This window comes from Dasypus novemcinctus, chromosome 25 (genome assembly GCF_030445035.2).
Source record: "Dasypus novemcinctus isolate mDasNov1 chromosome 25, mDasNov1.1.hap2, whole genome shotgun sequence".
Lineage (NCBI taxonomy): Eukaryota > Metazoa > Chordata > Mammalia > Cingulata > Dasypodidae > Dasypus > Dasypus novemcinctus.
The window spans coordinates 41176196-41199617 of NC_080697.1; positions in this window are offsets into that span (position 1 = coordinate 41176196).

The window sequence follows — 23422 nt, forward strand, 5'->3', positions numbered from 1 at the left end:
CTGAGGGTAGAGTCTATATTTCTATTCCATCAGTTAATTCATTTATCAAACATTTATTGAGGGAAACGGACTTTGGCCCAGTGGTTAGGGCGTCCGTCTACCACATGGGAGGTCCGCGGTTCAAACCCCGGGCCTCCTTGACCCGTGTGGAGCTGGCCATGCGCAGTGCCGATGCGCGCAAGGAGTGCCGTGCCACGCAAAGGTGTCCCCTGCGTGGGGGAGCCCCACATTCAAGGAGTGCGCCCGTGAAGAAAGCCGCCCAGTGTGAAAAGAAAGAGCAGCCTGCCCAGGAATGGCGCCGCCCACACTTCCCGTGCCGCTGACGACAACAGAAGCAGACAAAGAAACAAGACGCAGCAAACAGACACCAAGAACAGACAACCAGGGGAGGGGGGGAAATTAAATAAAATAAATAAATCTTTAAAAAAAAAAAAAAACATTTATTGAGTACTTGCTGTGGATCAAACACTGACATACCCTCAGAAATACAAACATGACCAAAAGATGTACTGTCCCCTAGGTGTTCATAGTCTGGTGAGTGAGTCAGAGAAGTAAACCAATGATTGCAATACAGTGTGAAATGTATCAAGACTCAAGTAGCTACAGGATTTAGTGGGAATACTGGATGAGGACTGCAAAGGGCCAGGGAAAGCTCCAAGTGTGGAGGACTGACCACTCTGCTAATTCTAGGGTATTGCATGAACATGAACTCTTAGAAATTCCAAGAAAAATTCAACAACCAATTGTGATGGCACACAAAAGTAAAAGGAACATAAGAACACTAGCACGAGGGGATGCGAAGTCCATGGGGAGAAAAAAATATCAGTGATGGATGGTGTCTTAGTTTGCTGAGGCTGCTGTAACAAAGGACCACAGTTTGGATGGCTTAAAACAGCAGAAATGTATTGTCTTGGTTTTGGAGGCCAGAAATCTGAAATCAAGATATTGGCAGAGCCATGCTGCTTTTATAGACTGTAGGGTTCAAATAAAGGCATATTGGTAATCTGTGGCATGACTCAGTCTTTGCCTCCATCATACGCCCATCTTCTCTCTGTTTCCTACTGACTGTATCTAAATTTCCCCTCCTTATAAGGACACTGGTCATATTGGGTTAGGACCCACCAGTAACAGTTCATTTTATGGGTCAATTTAGCTATGTTATGGTACCCAACTCTTTGGTCAAGCACTGGCCTGCTTATTACCATGAGGGTATGTTGTAGATGGGATTTCCATGTTTAATTAGCTAATTACATCTTTAATCATTTGATTGCAACTATAATCACCTAGAGAGACTGCCCTTAGCAATGTGGGGAATCTCCTTAACCAATAAGTTGGGAGGTCTTAAAAGTCACAGCTGAGGTTTCAGAGATCAGAAGAGGAATTTTTGCTCCAACTTCAGTCTTGGCGCTTGGAATTTCCAACCAGCCAGCTTCACCGAGAGAATTCAGACTGAGGACTTCATCATCACTTTTATCAGTTTCTAGTTTGCAGTCTGCCCTATGGTGCCTTGCCAGCTCCCACTGTCACCTGAGCCAATTCCTTATAATAAATTTATTTCCATATATGCCCTTGGTTCTGTTTCTCAGAAGAACTCTGAGTAATACACCACCCTAATCCACTTTGGCCTCATCTTAACTATAATGTCCTCAAAGATCCTGTTCCTAATAGGACTGGGAGTTAGGACTTGTTTTGGGGGGGCAAAATTCACCCCATGACAGATGATGATGGGATAGCTTGATATTTTACCACCCACCAGGCTGAATAAGTTAGAAGCTGACAGCTCCTCATGCAGTGCTGCAGGCCACTGCTTTGCCACCCACACTCTGAGGCACAAAATGGTATATGCTGCATTTTCCTGGCAGGGCCATTTTTTTTTTAGTTTCCTGACAGCAAAGGAGCTTGGTTTATAAAAATTTATTTCATGGTAAAAAGCCTATTAATTAAAAGCCCACATCCTTCAGGTGGCCTTTTCTGACCAAGAGAAGTGAGGTCTGGGTACCCACTCTGGCCTAGACTCTCTGCCAATTGTCAAGACCACACAAGAGAAAGAATGACCATCAAGTATACCCCAAACAAACCACCAGGATCAAAACACACATAAAAAGCCAGTGGTTATGGGTTTATTTGGAACTTCTTTTCATCTTCATAAATTAGATAGAAAAGAAAGATAGCAGGGGGATGGTGGAATAAAACAGCTAAGAGTCAGAAATTCTGAGTATAAATTCCTTCCCTGACACTCACTAGTGGTGCAGTGTGTTTAGTCATTTACCTTCTCTATGCTTCAGTTTGCTAATCAATAAACTGGAGGTAATATTTACTCCTCATGGCATTATCATGCTGCTCAAATTAACTGATCATGGGAAGCTCAAATCAGATGTAAAAGTGGGTTTTAAGGTGGAGACCACCATACATATGAGTCACTATAATTGGTATAGGGAATAAAATAAACTCACAGTGGAGACCCCTTTCTCATGATTCTTGCCTACTGAAACCTGTATGAAGATTTTTATCTGTCCTTTGTTTAAAGATTTTTAACTCTAGAAAGTAAGTTGTTTTATCTCTGTTTTTAAGCTGTTGAGGAGAAGTAGCCTTATTCACCTAAAATCTCTGGATGTATTAGCTAGAGGAATTGTTACTCCTCCCTCCCCCATCACCCCATCAGTCAAGAATAAGAAATCTCCTCTCTTGTTTGTGTCCCCTCCAGCCCTGTAGTTGGGGGGCGGGGGGCAGGGAATTGCTGCCAAACCCTGGCTCCAGTAGCTGCATGACTGACTGGCCAATCAACATGGAAGGAATGACTAATTGCTTTAGAGTGCAGCTCCTTAAACTTGCCAGGTAGGGCTTAAGTGCTGCTCATTACAATGGAGCTTTTTTGCAGTTGGGGGAAACACTTCAGTCTAAATGGAAAGAGCCCATTGAAGGCAATCTGGACCATCACTGTGCTTGATGCCTATCTCTCTGTAGTGCTATTATAATCAAAGTGTAGCAAGGCTCTGTGCAAATTTATCTTCCAAACACAGCTTCAGTTCAAGACCTTCTCAGCATTTTGCATAGGTGAAACAGTAAAGGCTCCTGCAGCTGTGGTAAAATACTTAAATAACACCAGAACATTCCCATCTGTTTTTTTCCTTGACTTAATGCTCCTTATTGTCTGTCTCTCAAAAGCCTTAATTCCCTCCCACCTCTGAGCAGCCTAAAGTAACTTTTTACATTCTGCTCAAATAGTTGATTCACTAGCAGTGGTTGCAGGCTTCATGGCACTTCTCCCACCCCAAGAAAAAATTAATAATAATTTTAATCTATGACTCCTTTTCATAAACTAAAATCTCACACAGAATCCATACAACTCTGGTAAATCCTCTCCTCTTAAGAATGACCTATTTGGTATATACTCACTAGCTAAGAAAAAATGTTTAAACTTTTATTTTTAGAGCTTGTGCTTTGCACACATACAAACACACAATTTTCCTTGTTTTCCAAAAATAACACTAAATAAATATGTTTAATGTAATTTTCAAAATTGTACTCCTGGATGTATGCCCAGACATAGTATCTTAGTATGATCTGACAATCTTATGTCCTTGAATAAACTGAGAAGGTATTCCTTGGACAGGGGATGTTATGCAGTCCATGGGACATCACCAAATCATATTTAATTAAATCATCATCTGTGGTTTCATGGACTTTGCTGTATGATATTTTCTATTAGGCATCCAGGTATACCTCTTCTATTCCCTACCTCCATATCATAGGGGCTTAAAGGCTAAAAACTAAATTTCCAAGATACTCTTAACAAGCAAGAATTCTGAAGGAAATTTAGGTTCTACCAATGAGATGCAGTACATGAGGAGGTAAAGAGAAATAAAGACCATTCTCAGTTGCTACTGGGGTTGACAAGCAAGTTCCAATAGATATAAGTGTTTCAAATGCATGCAGGAGACAACTTCTCATTCCAGTCTACTGTCACCACCCTGGTGGCAGAGTGGGGAGAGGCAGCAGAAAATGACAGTAATATAGCAGCAGCTTCCTGACTTCTGCATCACAGCATGGGCTGGTGAGCTAGATATCAATGGTGCAATGGTAATCTCCTCATTTCCATATCTCCAACATGTCCGTGAATTTGTTGAGCACCTTATTCCTTTATTAATTTCTTTCTGCTTTGGGAAAATATGCATGTTACTGTGAGATCAGGTATACTTCTTTTAACTATCTGTACCCTCCTTGATATCTTTTTTTTAATATCACTGCTTTAGAGCAATCATTTTTGTACACCACCTTAAAATCAATATTTAGAGACAACCAGCAAAATGGCGGCAGAGCAAGGCGCTCCTAGAGTCAGTTGGTGCTACAGGGCAGTTAGTAATTACCCAGAGCTATCTAAATCACCTGTTTGGGGGCTCCAGGAGACCAGAAGACCATCCTGCAACATCCTTGAAAGAATGGAAGGAGGAGACTTCTCATCTGCAGAGAAGATTCGTAAGTGACCTCTTCATGCTGCAGAGGCTGGTGCCCATCCTTCACTGGAGGTACAAGCCACTTCAGGAGCTATTCCACACTTGAATTGGAAGCTCCACTTCCCAAAAAAAGGAAGGAAGAAATGGATGGGCACCAACTTCAGCTACTGATGAGTAAATTTGGTGGGCTAAAGTATAACCCCAAGAACAGCTAAAGTTTGAACCTGTCCAAATCAGAAAGAGGCCAGTAGGCACCATCTTAACTCCATGCCTAGTATGAGGGGAAGTGGGACAGACTGAAAATCACAGTGTTGTCAGGGACCTCCTTCTTTCCATCCAGATCAGATTGCAGCTCTAGCCTAAACCCTAGCTCCAACTCTGGCACAGAGGAAACCGGGGGGACTGGAGTCAGACTCTCCAGAAAAATACAGGCCACGCCATGGAGGCCAGTAATTGCCTAAAGCCCTAGCCTAGGCTTCAACCTCACCTCTAGCAGTGAGGAAGCTGATGGGCCCTGCACCAGCCTCTCTCAGTAACTGCTGGTACATTCAGCTGGCACAGACTTAATAATCATAAGTCTATGGAGGCAACTGCAGTCATATGGGACCTGCATGGCATAGACTGATGCCCACACCTGCAGCTCCATCCCTGCCCCAGAGAGGGGAGAAAGGGGCACAAGCCTTCATCAGTCTCTCCAGGCAACTACAGTCTAGACCTGCACAACTTGGATTATTCCACACAGCTGTGGCTCTCTCCCTATCCCTGACAAAGGAGAAAGGTGGGAGAAGCTTCACGGGTCCCTGGGGAAATGAGGGCAGCTCCATCCTCCAGTTTGCAGCACCAACTACATCCTTGGCTCCTACTACACAACCAGTAAGGAAGAAAAGGACAAGAAAACCCTAAATTAAAGAGAGAAACTGCACCCAGAATAAATACATCTAGTAATCCAAATGCCAAGACACCAACAAAAAAATTACAATCCACACTAAGAAACAGGAAGATATGGCCTAGTTAAAGGAACAAGATAAGCCTTCAGATGACATAAAGGAGACAACTAGTAAAAGATGTTCAAACAAATCTTCTTAAGAATTTAATGAGATGGCTAAAAAGAATAAGGATATTAAAAAGACATTGGATGAGCACAAAGAAGAATTTGAAAATATACATAGGAAAATAACAGATCTTATGGGAATAAAAGGTGCAATAAATGAAATTAAAAATACACTGGAATCATATAATAGCAGATTTGAGGAGGCAGAAGAAAGGATTGGTGAGCTTGAATAAATGGCCTCTGAAAGTGAGCATACAAAAGAACAGATGAAGAAAAAAAGGAAATAAAATTGAACAAATGCTCAGGGAACTAAATGACAGCAAGAGGTGTGCAAACATACATGTCATGGGTGTCCCAGAAGAAGAGAAGGGAAAGGAGGCAGAAGGAATATTTGCAGACATAACGGTAGAAAATTTCCCAATCCTATTGAAAGACATTCATGTCCAAGAAGCACAATGTACTCCCATCTGAATAAATCCAAATAGACCAACTCCAAGACATATACTAATCAGAATGTCAAATGCCAAAGACAAAGAGAGCAGTAAGAGAAAAGCAATGCATAATATATAAGGGATGCCCAATAAAATTAAGTTCCTTTTGTCTCATCAGAATCCATGGACGTGGTATGATATATTTAAGATACTGCAAGAGAAAAACTTCCAGCCAAGAATCTTATATCCAGCAAGATTGTGTTTCAAAAATGAGGGCAAGTTTAGAATTTTCACAGATAAACAGAAACTGAGAGAGTTGGTAACTAAGAAATCAGCTTTGCAGGAAATACAAAAGGGTGTGTTACAGTCTGAAAAGAAAAGACCAGAGAGAGAGGCTTAGAAGAGAGTCTAGAAATGAAGATTATATCAGTAAAAGTAACTAAAAGTGTCAAAAGAGTGGTGAAAATAAAATATAACAGATAAAACCCAAATATTTTGGAATAAACTTAACTACCAATGTACAGCACTTGTATTCAGAAAACTACATCTCATTGTAAAAAGAAATCAAAAAGACTTAAATAATTGGAAGAACATTTCATGCTCACAGATTGAAAGACTAAATAATAAGAATTAAATTCTACTCAAGTTGATACATAGATTCAATGCAATCATGATAAAAATTTCACCAGCATTTTTTTAAATAAATGGAAAACACAATTATCAAATTTCTTTGGAAGGGTAAAGTATCCTGAATAGCCAGAAACATCTTAAAAATGAAAAAGCAAAGTTGGAGGACTCTCACTCCTGGACTTTAAATCATATTACTTAGCTACAGTGGTAAAAACAGCATGGTACTGGCATACAGACAGACACATAGATCAATGGAACCGAACTGATGGTTCAAAAACAGACCCTCACATCTATGGTCAAGTGATTTTTGACAAGCCTGTTAATCCTACCCCACTAGGTCAGAACAGTCCATCGACAAATGGTCCTGAAAGAACTGGATATCCATAGCCAAAAGAAGGAAAAAGGACCCCTATCTCACATCTTATAAAAAAATTAACTCAAAATGGATCAAAACCTAAATATAAAAGCAAGAACCATAAAGCTTCTAGAGGATGATGTTTACTGTATGTAGAAGTTTTAATTAACTTTACCGTAAAAGTGTAGAAATGAATACAGTTGATGGTAACACATTATAATGAGTAACGCCTAGTTTATAAATGGGAATGTGGCTGAAAAGGATAGTGTAGGGTTGTAAATGCCAATTGAAAGAAAGCTAGAGGATAATCTAGGAACTCAATAACACAGTAAACCCAGAGGTAGATGAGAATTGTGGTTGATGGTACAGATGCAAGAGTGTCCTTCATGAACTAGAGAAGATACACATCAGTATTGCAGGGTGGTGGGAATGTGGAGAAGCATGAGAAAAATACAACTGAAGTGACCTATGGACAGTGGTTAACAGTAATAAGGTAATATTCATGCATCTATGCCAAAGATGTACTGTGTTGATAATGGGGCAGTATGGAAAAAGTGTGCGAAATGTATTTATACACTATGAATCTGGTAATAGTCTGATGATATTATCTCATAATCTGTAACAAATGTTCTACCATGGTGATGTGTTGATAGAAGAGTGTTGTTTGGGAATTCTGCAATTGTGCATGATTATTTTGTAATTTTACAACTTCTGTCATAAAAATATATTTTAAAAATAATAATAGGATGTGTTGGGGGAAAATACACCAAATGTAAGATAAGGACTATAGTTAGTTAAAAGATTTTGACAATATTTTTTCATAATTTGTAATAAATGTCTCACAAAATGCAAGGTGTTGGTGGAGGGCTTATGTATGGGACCCCTGTATGATGTTATGCATGTTTGCTTTGTAAGTTCACAATGTTTACTACACACTTATTATTTATGTATTTTTCATGTATAAATGATATAAAAATAATATTAATAATAATAGGGTGCATTAGGGGAAATACATCAAACGTAAGATACATTGGTTAGCAGTAATTTTGAGGACGCTCCTTAATCATTAGTTAAAAATGTTTCACAACTACGCAAGGTACTGGTGGTAGGGTGAGGTATGAGAGCCCTGTATGATGTCATATACATTTGTTTTGTAAGTTCACAACTGTTACTATACACTTATTGTATATGTGTGTTTTTATATAAGGGATAATATACCTCAGTAAATTTAAAGAAAAATAAAAGGATGGAGAAAAATAAAAAAATAAATAAAAGAAAATAAAATCTTCCAATGACTTATGATTTGCCTCTAGAAAAAGATCCAAAGATCTTGCTAGACCTATAGAGCCCCTGCCTTCAAACATACCAAGCAAGTTTTTGCTGACAGTAACACTTACCATTTCCTACCCCATCCACAGATGTGTAACTGTGTAACTGGCTCCTTCACATCTTCCAGGGCCTGGCACCAATATCATATCTTCAATGAGAACTTCCTTAAGTGCCCTAATGAAAATAACCACTCCTATCTCAAGTCCGTATCTGTCATATTATTCCATTTTAGGATCCTCATAGTTCATCTATGGCTTTGCTAGCAGGAAACTTCCTGCCCTGTTACCCAGGGGCTAGAATAAAAAATTGTAGAATGAAAAAAGAAACAAAAAAAAAAAGGAAAAAATAATTGTAGAATGAATCAATAAATACAGAGCCTCTAGCTCTAATGAGCTTTCAGTCTACTTGGAGAAGCAAGAAGTGCATGCAACAAATTAATCATTCAAGGAATTATACAACTAAATACTGAGTGAGAAATATAAACAGGTTTTGTCCAACTTAAAGAAGGAGAACTGAAGACTGGAGAACAATTGGGAAAGATTTCACACAGGAGATGAAGCTTGCACTGGTCTTTGAAAAATGTTTATGAAAGGTACAAAAGAAGTATATTTAAGAAGAAAGTTTATTCTAGCATAAATCTTTATATCAGACTTAATATTTTTTAAATTATATTGTAATCATCTATTAAGGCACGGCCACCACTAAACCTGCGCTTCATTTGCTCTTTTCCATGCTTATGGTAAATGCCAGCTAAATGTTCCATTTCTTTAAAATGGCATGAACTAGCATCCACTCAAATAAACTAAGGCCGTCATAAAAATGATTCATTCGACCGAAACTAGTTCACATGCCAAAGCATCGGCTGATCTAAATGGCCATTCACCTCCAAAATAAAGCACACTTCATTTTTTGTTGTTATTGTTAAAAAGCACTGAGAAGTGGTAAACTTTTGTTTTTCTTGTTTCTCAAATCCATTTGACCTGTAGCTGGCAGTCTTTAATTTATATCAATGAGCTAGAAGCTCTAAAAAAAAGTGAAGAGGAAAGGATATGTTGGTGGAAAAGCAGGAAAGGCATATCATAAACTATTTACAGCATCACATTTTTAAAATTTATAGAAGACTTGCTCTCTGTTATGCCCATCTAGAGAAGCTCCCAGGCCAGCATAAGTTTCTGGTAGATCTCAAATGAGAATCTAATAATTTTTTAAGAGATGATTTTTCTTTATTTTAGTGAACTAACTGATGTAAGACAAAGAAAAGTTCTACAGCACTAGAAGAATTGTGGAATATTTTAACTCCCCTTTGCCAACTCCCATCCCCTTTTTACCTCTAATCTATTTTCTGTGAGAATTTGCTATTTCTAGATATCTCATATAAGTAAGGTCATGAAATATTTGCCCTTATGTGCCTTGCTTATTTCGTCAAGCATAATGTTTTCAAGGTTCATCCATGTTGCATCATGTCACAGAACTCCAGTCCTTCTTATGACCAAATAATATTCCATTGTATGTATGTACGAAATTTTGCTTATCCATTCATTTGATGATGGACATTTCGGTTGTTTCTACCCTTTGGATATTGTGACTAATGCTGCTATGAACATTGGTGTACAAGTATCTGTTTGAGACTCTGTTTTCACTTTCTTTGGGTATATACCTAGAAGTGGAATTGCCAGGTCATGTGGTAATCCTATATTGAACTTTTGAGGAATTGCCATATTTCTACAGTGGCTACAATGTTTTACTTTCCCAACAAAAATACACTAGCATTCCAATTTTCCATATCCTCTCCAATACTTTTTATTTCCATTTCTTAAATTGCCATCCTTGTGTATATGAAGTGGTATCTCATTGTGGTTTTGATTTGCATGTATCTAATAGCTAATAATATTGAACATCTTTTCATATGCTTATTGGCTATTTGTATAAAATAAATATGCTATTAAAATCCTTTGCCCATTTTTTAATTGTGTTATTTGTCTTTGTGTTGTTGTGTTGTAAAAGTTCTTTACATAGGATAGATATTAAGCCTTTATCTGATATATGGTTTGTAGCTATTTTCTTCCGTTCTCTAAGTTACCTTTTCACTTTCTTGACAATGTCCTTTGATGCACAAATGTTTTTCATTCTGATGAAGTAGAATTTATGTTGTTGTTTTTCCATTGCTTGTGATTTTGGAATCACATTTAATAATTCATTACCAAATCCATGCCATTAAATTTTTTCCCTTTGTTCTTATATGTAGGTTCTTAATCCATTTTGAGTTACTTTTTCTATATGGTACAAGGCAAGAGTCCACTTTCATTTATTGCATGTGGGTAACCAGTTTGCCAAATACCATTTGTTGAGAATATCCTTTCTCATTGAGTGTACTTGACACCTTTGTTGAAAATCAATTGGCCATAGATGTGTGGATTTATATCTGGACTTTTGATTCTATTCCATTGGTCAATTTGTCTATCCTTTTGCCAATACCACACTGTTTTGATAACTGTAGCTTTGTAGTAAGCTTTGAAATTTCGAAGTATGAGTCCTTGAGAACCCAGTGATTTTTTCTTCTTGAGTCTTCTCTTTTACCTCTCCCCCCTACCAAACTCCATTATTGGTCACGATGGCCCCTCATACTCATGCACCAACTGTGTTGTCTTTCTAGATCAACCCCCACCTCTTCCTGAGTTTCCTAATAGGAGAATCTGCAAAGTGATCACAAAGCACATTCCAAACACGTTTGGTGCCAGGCCTGGACTGCTCCTTACTGGTTTCCAAGATTTAGAACCTGTACTCCTTTTCTATTGCCATCATAACAAATTACCTCAAATTCAGTGTTTTAAACAACACATTTTGCTATCTTATATTTCTTTAGGTCAGACATCCCACACACATCTTTGTGGACTAAAACCAATTTGTTGCCAGACCGGCTTTCCTTTCTGGAAGCTCAGAGGAGAATCTGCTTTATTCCTTATCTTGAGGCCCCTCCCTTCCTGTTCAAGATAGCCATTTTGCATCTCTCTGACCCTCTTCCAGAGTCACGTCTCTCTCTTGACAGAAGCTGGGAAAGATTCTCCTCTTTTAAGGACCCATATGATCATTCTGTGCTCACCTGGATCATCCAGATTGAGCTCCTCATCTCAATGTCCTTACCTTAATCAGTCCCTTTTGGCATGGAAGGTAACATAGTCACAGTTTCTGGAGCTCAAGATGTACACATCTTTGAGAGGCTATTATTCATCATATCATAGAACTGTATTCTTCTTCAATTCAGTTTAATTCAAAAAAATTTTAAAGGCTATCTAACATGTAACTGCCATATTCTAGATAGTGGGGGAAATTCCAAGATGAATAGAAATGATTCCTGTCCTTGCAATGCTTACAATTGCTCCTGAAACATACTCTAGTCTAAAAATTAAAAACATAAAGCAACATAATATTGAAACCACTCAATTAATTATTGCTGAGTGATCAGGGAAATTGTCACAAAGATGTCCGTGACAGATAAGATTTTATTGGGAAAAATGGGTTTCCAGGTTTACGATGTGGAGTTTCAAAGGAGGTTCAAGGAGAAGTGGATGTGGCTCACTGTTTGAGTGCCTGCCTCCTATGCACAAGGTCCCAAGTTCAATCCCCAGTACCTCCTGAAAAAAAACAAACAACAACAAAAAACAAAAAACAAAAAAACAAAAAACTCAAGGAATACCAAATAGACAGGCATTGCTTGGACATAGAATGCAGGGGAAAATGTGACAGGAGATGAGGCCTGAAAGGGAAGTGGGAAAATCTTGACAGACCATAAGGATTAAAGCAGAGAAACCTATCTTTATTTACCCAATCTAATTCCCCTTCTACAAAAGACTACTCAATTGCATTGAAGACATCTTCTGGGAATAATAAAAGTCTTCATTTAAGGACCTGCTTGTTACTAGGGTGAGTCAGAGGTAGAAAAGTTTGAGAATTAGCAGGAAGTAATAATCAGACTGACTGAATTTTGACTCAGTCTTAGGCAGAGACCAAAACTATTCTGACCATTAAGGGTTGCAAACATTCAACCATCAAGCAAAACAGCAAGCTAATGGGTTAATGATTAAGGATGCCACTTTTAAGTGCTACTCAGAGGTTCCCAGAATAAGTATGTTTGAGCTAATCAAAATGACAAATTGTTATCAAAAAGAGATTGTAAGCATTTGTTATCCAATAAAAGACTTTTGGTAAGGAAGAAGCATGACTACTCCTATGTTCTTTATTGGATCTAAAGAAAAGGAAAGTATGCTAATAGCATACTTTGGGAGACTAACAGAGTTGGAGGCCAGAATATACATTCTATTTTGTGGAAAAGGGGAAGAAAAGCAAGTTACTTTCATTTAATCTTTTCCATGCATTTTATATATGCTATCTCATGTCTTTTTCTATAAAAATATTAATTTCCCTGTTCTTATGAATTGAATCATGCCCCCCACAAAGAAATATTCAAGTCCTAACCAACAACCTTGACTATGAACTCATTCATAAATAGGATCTTTGAAGATTCTGTTAAGATGAGGCCAAACTGAATTAGGGTAGACCTTAATCCAATATGACTGGAATTCATATAAGCAGAAGAAATTGAGGCACAGAAGTAAGAGCAAGAAGGAGGCAAAGGGAGGCAAATGGCCATGTGACAGAGATATATACTGAGTTATGAATTGCTGACAAGCTACCACCAGGATACCACAGACTTTGGAGAAAGCAAGCCCTGACAACACCTAGATTTTGGACTTCTTGCCTCCAAAACTGTGAGACAATAAATTCCTTTGTTTAAGCCAACCGGTCTGTGGTATTTGTTATAGCAGCCCTAGCAAACCTAATATACCCATTTCATGAATAAAGAAACTGAGACTCAGATTAGCTTGTTCACAATCACACAAGGAGGACATGAAGGAAACCCAAAATCTAGAGTGCATGTTTCTGCCACAATATCATGTCATCCCACCATATATACCAGCCATACAATCCATCCATCCATCCATCCACCCACCCAGCCACTCTGAGTGGACTTCCTACAGGTGAGGCAGCCAAAGTAGACTTGATAAAAAGAATTACATATTCTCAGAAAGATAGTGCTAGAAAGAATCTTAGAAAGGATCCTCCACAACCCCCTAGTGTTCAAACTCAAAAACTGAAGTTCAGAAACATTTAATAATTCTCCAAATATCAATCACACAGCTAATAAGTGAAAGAGCTTGGACTAAACCCCAGCAGTAAGTTTACTCTAACAGATGGCCCAGTAGGATTGAGGTAATTAGGTCAAACAAACATTATCAATCATAATGATCCCTGGAATTTTTTAGTGAGATAATGATTGGCAATACTTAGTACGTTTCCTTCAGATTAAAATATACTACTTCAAACCCAAACAAACCCTTGCAAAGTAATTTTTTTTTTAAATTATGCATGAATATATGATCCCATTGAAATTACAATGCGTATGTAAAAAATGTATATATAAAAGTTTAGTCACTGAAATATTAATAATGGTAATCTTCACTAGGGCTTATTTACTTCCTCATAGTTTCAAAGAAAAATCTACAGCAAAAAATAAGCATCATTTCATAGTTCAAATCTTGTACATGGAACTACAAAAGGGACTATTTGTACATCACTCAAAGGCCTACATTAGCTGTGTGTAAATTCACTCACAATTACTACTGAACCCAAAGAATACTTCTGCAATTAATTAGAGAAGATGCAGGCACTTACACTATAAAGAAACTTTATAGTCTTGAAAAAAAAAAAAAACACTGGTGGTTTTAAAAGCCAGCTCTGTTTTGATGGTCTGATTCAGGGCACAGACTACTCAATCAACGACAAAAAATGCTTTTGGTTCAAGAGCTGATGAATGACAAGTATCTGGGAAGGCATATATTCACTTAAAATAACTGGCAAGGAGGAGAATAAAGAGAACAGAGATAATTCTCTCTGCTAACTCACGGCAATCAATAATAAAAACAACCTCTCATTTTACATGTAAATAAATCCTATCCCTTTCGATTTTTACAATTTCCTTGTAGTTGTTGCAAGGAGGATATAATTATGCCAGTTTTATAGTTGAGAAAGACTGAGGCTCAAAAAGATAAAAACATAGTCTCAGAAAGAGAGTCAATACATGAATTTGAGTAGCTACTTGGTTTGAGAAGTTTTGATTCAAATCTAGAACTTCTGACCTTAACTCCACTACTTTTTCAAGTGCTAATTTCCAAGTGGTTTTTAATTTTACTATCCCCAAAAGATATCTGAAAGAAAGCAGAAAGAGTCAGCTAGATGTTTGGTGCCACCTGATTCCCAGATCACACCCTGCAACCCTGGTCTCCCCCATGACTATATTCAACCTTCAGGAATGATGACTCTGAGCGTGTCCAAACAGCTCCTTTGTTTTCCTGACAGCCACTCTGGTGTCCAATAACTGGCAGGAAGCCACTGCCCCGCCATTTGTGCACATTGCTTGAGGGGAAAAATACAACAGACATAATCTTTGTATTCCTCATAGAGTTCATCACAGGGCTGGGCACACAAAGGTCCTTCGAGAAGCACTCGTTTGAATAAACTGAGCTAGAAAAGGCAGGATGAATATGCCCATAGCATGGCCACTGAGGATCCATTTATTTTATAACCAACATGAAGCAAGTAGGGAGAAAGGAGATTGTGATAAAATTTCCTCACTAAATTCTCAGCTCACTGTAACTACCCCAGCCGGCTTCTTGCTGGTGCTTGACAAAAACCCAATGGTTCTTTTGGGATATCTGTCGTCTCATGGATTAAATATATATTTAATATAATATTAATAGTTAATGTGTATATATACAGATTCTTGGGTTTACCACAGCCATACTGAATTATAATCTCTGGATAACTCTAGATTTTAAGAGTTGTTCAATTTATGATAATAATCAGGTTTGGAAATCACAGGTTTAGTGAAATCTCAGTGTGTGTGTATGTGTGTATATATATATATATATATACTTATATACACATGCGCACATATATAGAGAGAATGACACAGCATTCTGCAACTATATACTATCTCTAAACTTCACATGGCAAATCAAGTTCACCTTGCATGCTGATGCTAAGTATTGCTGGAGGCTGCCTGGAGAATTAAATTGACAAGGAGAGGAGCCTTCCATGGAAAAGAGTGCTAAGATTGTGCTATACTGACAGTGTTTGCCATAGTTGCCAGAACTAGGAGAGAAGGTACCTGGAGACCTCCAGCTAAAAAGATCAGGAGCAAACTGAAGGGACAATCATACTGAAATTGGGTAACATACCAATCATCTGGTGCTGATTACTACTGACCTTAAAATTAAGATGGACTCTTGAGGTCCAGCATGAAATAAGATGATTAATCCTTCATCCAATATTCTAGATGTTGGGATATAAAAATGCCCTAGTAGTTTTAGAGATAATAAGAAGACTCCTATAAGATATAATTATTAGTTTTCAAATATAATTACATAATACATTTGCATTGAGCATTAGTAAGTACTCTCATATACAGTACCTCATTGGAGCCTCACTTTAACTCTGTGACAAAGATATTATATATGTTGATTAAGCACCAAACTGATCCTGAGAGAAATTAAGTACTAAGGAATTAATTGTATCTTTCACATATTTTATTTATTTGAAGGAATTTTCAGAAATTCTTCCTAAAATAATTAAGTTAGAGTCACTTGGTTCACCCATCATCACTTAATAAGTTGTGAATACTAGTACTAGATAATTTTATCTTTATTTATCCTTAGAATTCACTCAAAGGATATAAAATATGTGGAAAATCAACAAAATCAAAATAGAAGGAAAATAAATTTGGATGTGCTAAGAAGTAGACAGAGACTGTCCAAAATTAAAAGCCTGTCCCTATAAGAAAGTATATAGAGAAGTGAACTCCCTAACAATCTTATTCCAGGGCCAGTTTTATGTTTTTTGATTTTGTTTCATATAAACTTTAGCAAAGTCTTAGCAATCATTACCTTTGGGCACTAGATGTTTTCTAATTTTATGTAACCTAAAAGACAAGGTTCTTTGCAGACATAGCCATTTGTGTGCACAAGATTGAATAAAGCCACTTGCTAGAACAAATAATCTCTTGCCCTTTACCTTATGGGTTCCAGATGTGTGCAGGTATAATCAACTGTAGGAGTAAGTATTTGTTCGTGCAAATAATTTGAGACTGTAAAAGAGCAAAATGGGCAAGGCTGGCTTTACAAGACAGCGCCTAAAGTTGCTTCATTAGTCTGCTAATTTGTGCAACCTGAGCTTTCTCTCTTGGTTATTAAGTCATAGCAAGTTATTTATCTAGACCTAGTTTTCACTGTGGGAATCAAGAATATGAAGTGGCAAGTTTATGAAACAAAATCTCTTCCACACAATAGGACTTTTTCTAAATGGTTTCAGTGAACTGTGTGGCTAATTATTCAGAGGTTTAGGCCACTTAAACAGCTTATGTTATATGGGACGAGAGGGGGAGGTCAGTGAGAAGAAGAGAATTGAGGAAATGGCAGTGAAAAAAAAAAAAACGTGTCTGCACGAGAAGGGAGCAAATCATTAGACAAGGAGATGCTTATCTAAGAAATCATTAGAGTTAATGCTTGCTCCCAGAATTTCCACCTTAACTGAAAAGCCTCTGTTGTTTGTGGGCCTGATTTCTGGAGCCTGAGATAGGCAAAGAAACCTCAATAGGGCAAAGCAGATTTGTACAAATTTCCCTGATGCTCAACTGCCTGCTGGTCAATAGAATTCTGAGTGGGAAACGGAATACAGTATTGTCTGGCAAGGGTGGGAGATTCAGTCCAGCAACTGCAATCAGAGGTACCCACAGCACATTGCAGTCCACTCCCTGCATATACACAGAAAAGAAGACTCCTCCTTCCTTCTTTCCATCCTCCCTTCTTTCCATCCTCCCTTCTTTCCTTTCACATATATTTGAGCACCTACTATACATCTAGGACTATTCTAGGTGTTAGGCCTACAGCAATGAAGAAAATATTTCACTACCCTTGTGAAGCTTACATCTAGTCAGAGAGACATTTAATAAATACATAGATAAACACATAATATAATGTTAAGAAGTGATTTGTGCAATGGTACCAAATGACCAGGGAGAGGAGTTGAAAGTATCTGTAAGGAAATTATTATAATAAAAGGCCATGTGATCAAGCTAGGAACGGAAAGACTTGAAGACTTGAAAAGGGTGGGATGTTAGGGAGTTGATGTTATAAACAGCTTAGTGTGTTGAAATCATGAAGTGAAGAGATAAAGTTAGAAGGTTATCAGGAAGAAGGAAAAGTGATGGAAGATGAGCTTAGAAAAGCAGAAAGAAGCCAGATCATGAAGGAACTATGAGGTTGGCTATGTTTGTTTCAAAATAATTGGTTTTGTAACTTTAGAGTCACATGTCATTATTTTTCCATCAGTACACTATTGAAAACTTCCATTCCTATTTTATTATTGGGAGTATGCCAAGAAAAAGCATGTCTGCTTGTGTTTTATTATTCTTGTAGGCACTATTTTTCTCTGTTCTAATTTAAATGATCTCCATTTTCCCCTGTGCTCATAATAATCTATACCAATTTATATGGTGCCTACCTCCATATTAACACACAATATTAAATATCCCCAAATCAACTTTTGGCCCTGTCATCTCAATTAAACTACTAGTTGTGCTAATAATTAACAATAAAGAACTTATATTGGAATGCATACTTGTTGCGGTAGATTGGATTATGTGCCCCTTGCCAAGATATGTTATTACTCTTAATCCACCTTCCTGTGGGTATGAATTTATTAGTTAATAGGACCGTTAGGAGATTTTAATATCAGTTAAACTGTGGTCTAATCCGTATACCTGGAGGCCTTAGAGAGAAAGTCAGAGAAGTGGAAACCAGAAGAGCAGATACAAGGAGAGCTCACAGGTGACGGAGGCATAGATGCGAGCCAAGGAACCCCAAGGATCGCGGCAAACCAGCACCAGCGGGGGAGTAGTGTCAGCAGGATTTGAGTCCAAGCCTGTGCGACTCGAACACTTAATAAGCTTAACCATACCCAAAGAGTTCTGGATTTCCCCTGAGTTACTGGAAGCTACTGTACATAGTGTTCGGAGCATAAAAGGTGTCTAACACTGGTAGAATTTTTTAAGAGAATATATTGGTATCGTAGAATAAAACAATAAGGTATTTATAAGTTAGATTTCACAAATTGACATAGGCCATTATTTCCAATGCCAGGGTAATGTGGGCACCAGTAAAACTCACTCTCTTAACACAAACTTTTTCCTGCTATCTTTGCTGTGGTTTGTTAGACACTGGAATTGTACAGTGAGAGAAATCTTGGAGTGAGGAAGTTTTGCCAAAATCATCAAATTTGGTTACATGAAAGTTAAACAAACTAACACATACCTTCCATTGAAATCAAGAATTTGAACAATATTTTTTAGGTTGGAGGCTACGGAATCTCAAGTTTATATCTTTGATAGAATATAAAAACTCTTGTCAGGGTTCATCTTTTTAAAAGAAATTATCTTCTAATTTTAAGTAAGCAGTTTTCAAGAATAAAACAAGTTCTATAGTAGAAAGATTTCATTTAAAAATATTTTTTGTGTCCATAGATAAATTGGAAACCATAATGTTAAAATACCTAATGTTATAATGAGAAGCTTGGTAACATATTAGCTTTTTTAACCCCCTCAGGATCAAAGACAGTGACCAGCATTTTTCATCTCATCATCAAGGACATTTTTAACTCAAACAATAAGAATAGAGGATCAAAGGAATGAGTGAAGTCATTGAGATACTAGTGTTTAAATTACAGAATTATTTTCTTGAAACTATGTGAGAATTTTATTCCTTTTTCCCCAGGTAGAGTACTTCAAGATTTAAGAATTTTAATAAACCACAAATGTTTTAAATATTTTATTAAATCATGACTGCTATAAAGTAGTCAGCAAGTGTCTTTGTTTGCCATGCTGCTATGATAAATACCCCACTATGGTTTTACTTAAACAGCAAGCATTTTTTGCTCCATGTTTTGAAGAACTTCAGATAGAGCCTTAAATTTTCCTTGAATCCCATCAAATCCTCAAATCCCTTATATGACAATTTCAACATGTATTCTTTCTACTTGGATGTAACAATCTGCTATGAGAGAACTCACTGGATTAAAACCCCATGAATGAAGAATTCCTAGAAGTTCTTAATTTTTTGTGGGTAGCAGGAAATGACATTTCAACCTCATAAACCACCATGTTACACAAAAGAGGGACACACAACTACTCCAAGAAGCCGCTGTGAAAAAACAAGACAAACAACAGAAGTGACTTGGAAACATGTCAGAAACATTGGTTTTCACTAAATAATAGATTTTCTATTCCTCTAAGCCTCAGTTTTCTCATGTGAAAATAATCATGATAATATTAAAATGTAATTCATTAGGCTGAGTGAAGGTAAAATTAGAGGGTACTAATAAAACATTTAGCTCAGGACTTGGCACATAGTAAGGGCTCAATAATTTTTTACTATTTCTATTACTGTTGCTCTTACTAGTATGTCAACAATTATAGCAAATAATGACACTTTTATTCAGCAAATTAAGTGTGAATGGGAAATTCTAAGAGTAGCACGTAGACTACCTTGAAGTAAAGGTTTACAGGTTTATTAGCAAAATAACCGCTTTTCTTTTTGCTTGCTCTGTGACCTTGTGACTTGGGTAGGACTGATTTCATCCTTGGATATAGAGATTGACACATGAGCCAGGACTGGCCAATTGGAGTACTCCACACCCTGGAGTGATTGGTTGCTGGACAAGCATGTGATTATGGAGATCAGCCACAGAATTTGCTCTGGAAACATTTTCCCTGATAGGATGTAAGCCTGAAGCTGTTGGTATTTAGAATTTGAGGAGAAGCTAAGTGAGAAAGAAAATAAACTCTACAAGTCAGCAAGTTTTAACTTTTTCGTTCATGGTTGTATCAATAGTGTCTAGTACACAGTAGATTCTCACTAAATAACTGAATAAAAATATATTAAATGAATGAAAGCCAAGTAAAACAGAGCTGAGAATTGGAAAGATCCATATTTCTGGACATGTTTTGCAAATACCTGTTCCCCTCAAGGAGAATATACCTTGTACCTTGACACAGTAGTTTCCTAAGATAATACCTATCACCATCATTAATAATAATATGAATTTTACTTGTGTCACTTGTAATAAAAATGTCTGGATGAATACAAAAGACTTTTGATGGTACTCCAGGATTTATTCTGATACATCTGTTTGTCAGCTGTGACAACAATAGTTGATTGTTTTTTCTTGTCTTTAGGATGATGGATAAACAATATTAGCCTTATAAAGAGAATTTTTATTGAAAAATAACATTGTCCAACTCTCATTACTGATTGTTCTTTAAGAATTTAGGGGTTTTATCTCATATGTAAACAGTTTCATTTTGTTAAATTTTTCTCCCTAAAGGGCCTTTCAAACCTTAGTAGGAAGAAGAATTTGGAGTTATTTTTAACTACCTCCCCCTCAAAGTGATCCACTTTAGGGTCCCTTTAGGACTCTTCTTACTGATCCTAGGAGCCAGTGACTGTCTTCAAAGATCAAGCCCTATATAATAAATAAAACAGAACTTACATACTCAGCTTATGATCTGGAAAGAGGAACAAATATTGCATAAGTAATGGCAATAAAAGGGAAAATGAAACAAATGTTAAATATCAATATAAGTTCTGCATTGTAGAAACACAAAAAGCAAACAAATTCATAGCAGCTGGGGAAGGCATGGCAGAGCAGACTGTAAAGAAGGTAGCAATAGGATTGGCTTTAAAGGATGAGAGGATTTTGATAGAAAAGAATTTGAGTGCACCATAAATTCTGAGATCTGATCATGAATGGTGTCATCACAGAACAGAAAGTAGCAATGTGATCAGAATGTAGAGCAAGAGGGCCAAAGATACAATTAGAAAAAGAGCTAAGGAATCTGATCACAGAGGATATTAAAATGTCGTGAGGCATTTGGACTTATTGAAGGGATCCAGAGGCAAGAAGGAATTATTCAAGATTTTGAGCAATGGGGTAAAGTGAACTGAGTGATCAGGGACTTATAAAACACCTCTTAGTGAAGAATAGAGAAAGAACTGGAAAGTCGAGGCAAAGAGATTGATTTGAAGATCATCTCAGTCATCTAAATGTGAGATAAAGGGGGCCTGGATTAGACAATGGGGGTGGAAATTGGGCACAGATTGTACAAAAATAATGGCTGCAATCCCAACTGGGTCTGACTGTGTGGGAGCATTAGTGCAGCACTTTAAAAAATGCTCTGATATTTACATCCAGTTATGCCTGGCCTCCCTCTGTCTCTCTGTACCATTTACCCAAAGTTCTCATAACTATTAGGTGATGGAAGAAAGCAGAAAAATGCCCTAGGCAGTAGTGGCCACCCAAGTAAATAAGATAAAACTGCTCATAGGAGATATCTGGTGGCCTTCACTCAGACCTTTTTACTTTTGTTTATGGTAGAATTATAGTAAATGTGGCTATACGATTTTCTTGCAAAGGTGAAAAGGGAGAAGCTGCTAGGATAGAATCACTGAAAACAACAGAAATCTTTGGAAAAAAGTAGATACAGAACATAGTGTCAAATGATGTAGAATTTAGTTACATAGAAAAGCCACTACTTTGGAACACTGCATTCACATACAGTGCAAACAGTTGTGGTGGTACTCTACCTGAGCGTGTACAAATATGCAAACAGCCAAAGGTTAAGCACAATTTAATGTCCACAGGGAAGAAGGTCCATTAGGAAACTTATTAGAGTCCTGTTTATTTTACCCTGGTGAATGTTAATGATTTGTTTGTCTTCATTATTGGCTACCAGTGAATGATCATGTGTTTCTATTCACAAATGTTGGCATTTCAGCATCTTTCATCATAAAGACTGTTCACAGTTAATATGTTCACAGACTTTCACTGGCAAGTAAGGCAACTGATGTATTTAAACTAAGAACTGTTTCACTACAGTCGGGCTGGAATAAGACTTTAATGCATTTATCCATTGTTCTTCTCTCCTATGAACTTAGACTATTTTTATTTTATAGAAAAATGGATGGGTGCTGTTTAAACTAACTTCCATGAACTAGCAAAATAATCCGTGTAGTGTGCTCTGAATTAGAGCTGGGTTGGGAGATGAGAAGCTTGGAATGAGATTGGGCCAGTTGTCCATGGCTGCAAGCAGAGTGGAGTTTGCGTGAAAGATTTTCTCCAAGGGCATATGAGAGACCAAGAACCAAGGAAAGCACCAGCACTTTATCAGAGATACAGAAACCAAGTCTGAGGCAAACAGACCCTATTCCAGCAAAACAAAAGGGCTCTAGAATCAGAGTCCTATCTAAAAGTGGGATGCGGGAGAGAGTCCCACAGTCATTCTACAGGTTACCCATGGCTTCTTGGCCAGAAAGGTAGCTGGCAAGAGTACAAGGGCTCAGGCACCACTTTCTTCTACCAGCCATGTCCATTAGGGACTCTAACACTGGATGTGAAAGAAGAGACAGGGATGGCCAGTGCTGCTCACTTTGAAAATACCTTCACAGTGGAAAGGGGGCAAGAATGTAAACAGAGGTGAAGAACCTTCTATTCAGCGTCCCCTTCTCCCATCTCATATCACCAGGTTAGGCCGGGAGGATGTTGGGATGGAAGGCAAGGTGTGGGGCATCAAGCCTGTGAGAGCAGAGAACAGAAGAGTCAAGGTAATTTCGCATAAAGGGAGGGAATTAAGATCCAAAGGGAGCACAAGGAGGTAATCTCAGGCACTGGTATGAGGGACTATTTGTATGGTGCCCAAGGCCAGAAATTTGAATGGAAAAGGAATTTAAGACCATCGAGATTATTTGAATACATAGACTATATATAGATATATCTTTCACCTTCCATTTGTTTTTATGTTTATTTTTGTTGTTGTTGTTAAATGTGTGCTTTGTCCCAAAGAAAGTTTTGAAGCATCTTAAGAAATATACAATGACTAAATTTTTTATTTGGCAGAGAATGATGGCTAACAGGAAATGCATTTAGCATAGTAAGACTAGAGGAATTGACTAATGTACCAAAATGTACGCTCAGGATGTTTTACAATTATAAAAATGGGACTGTACCT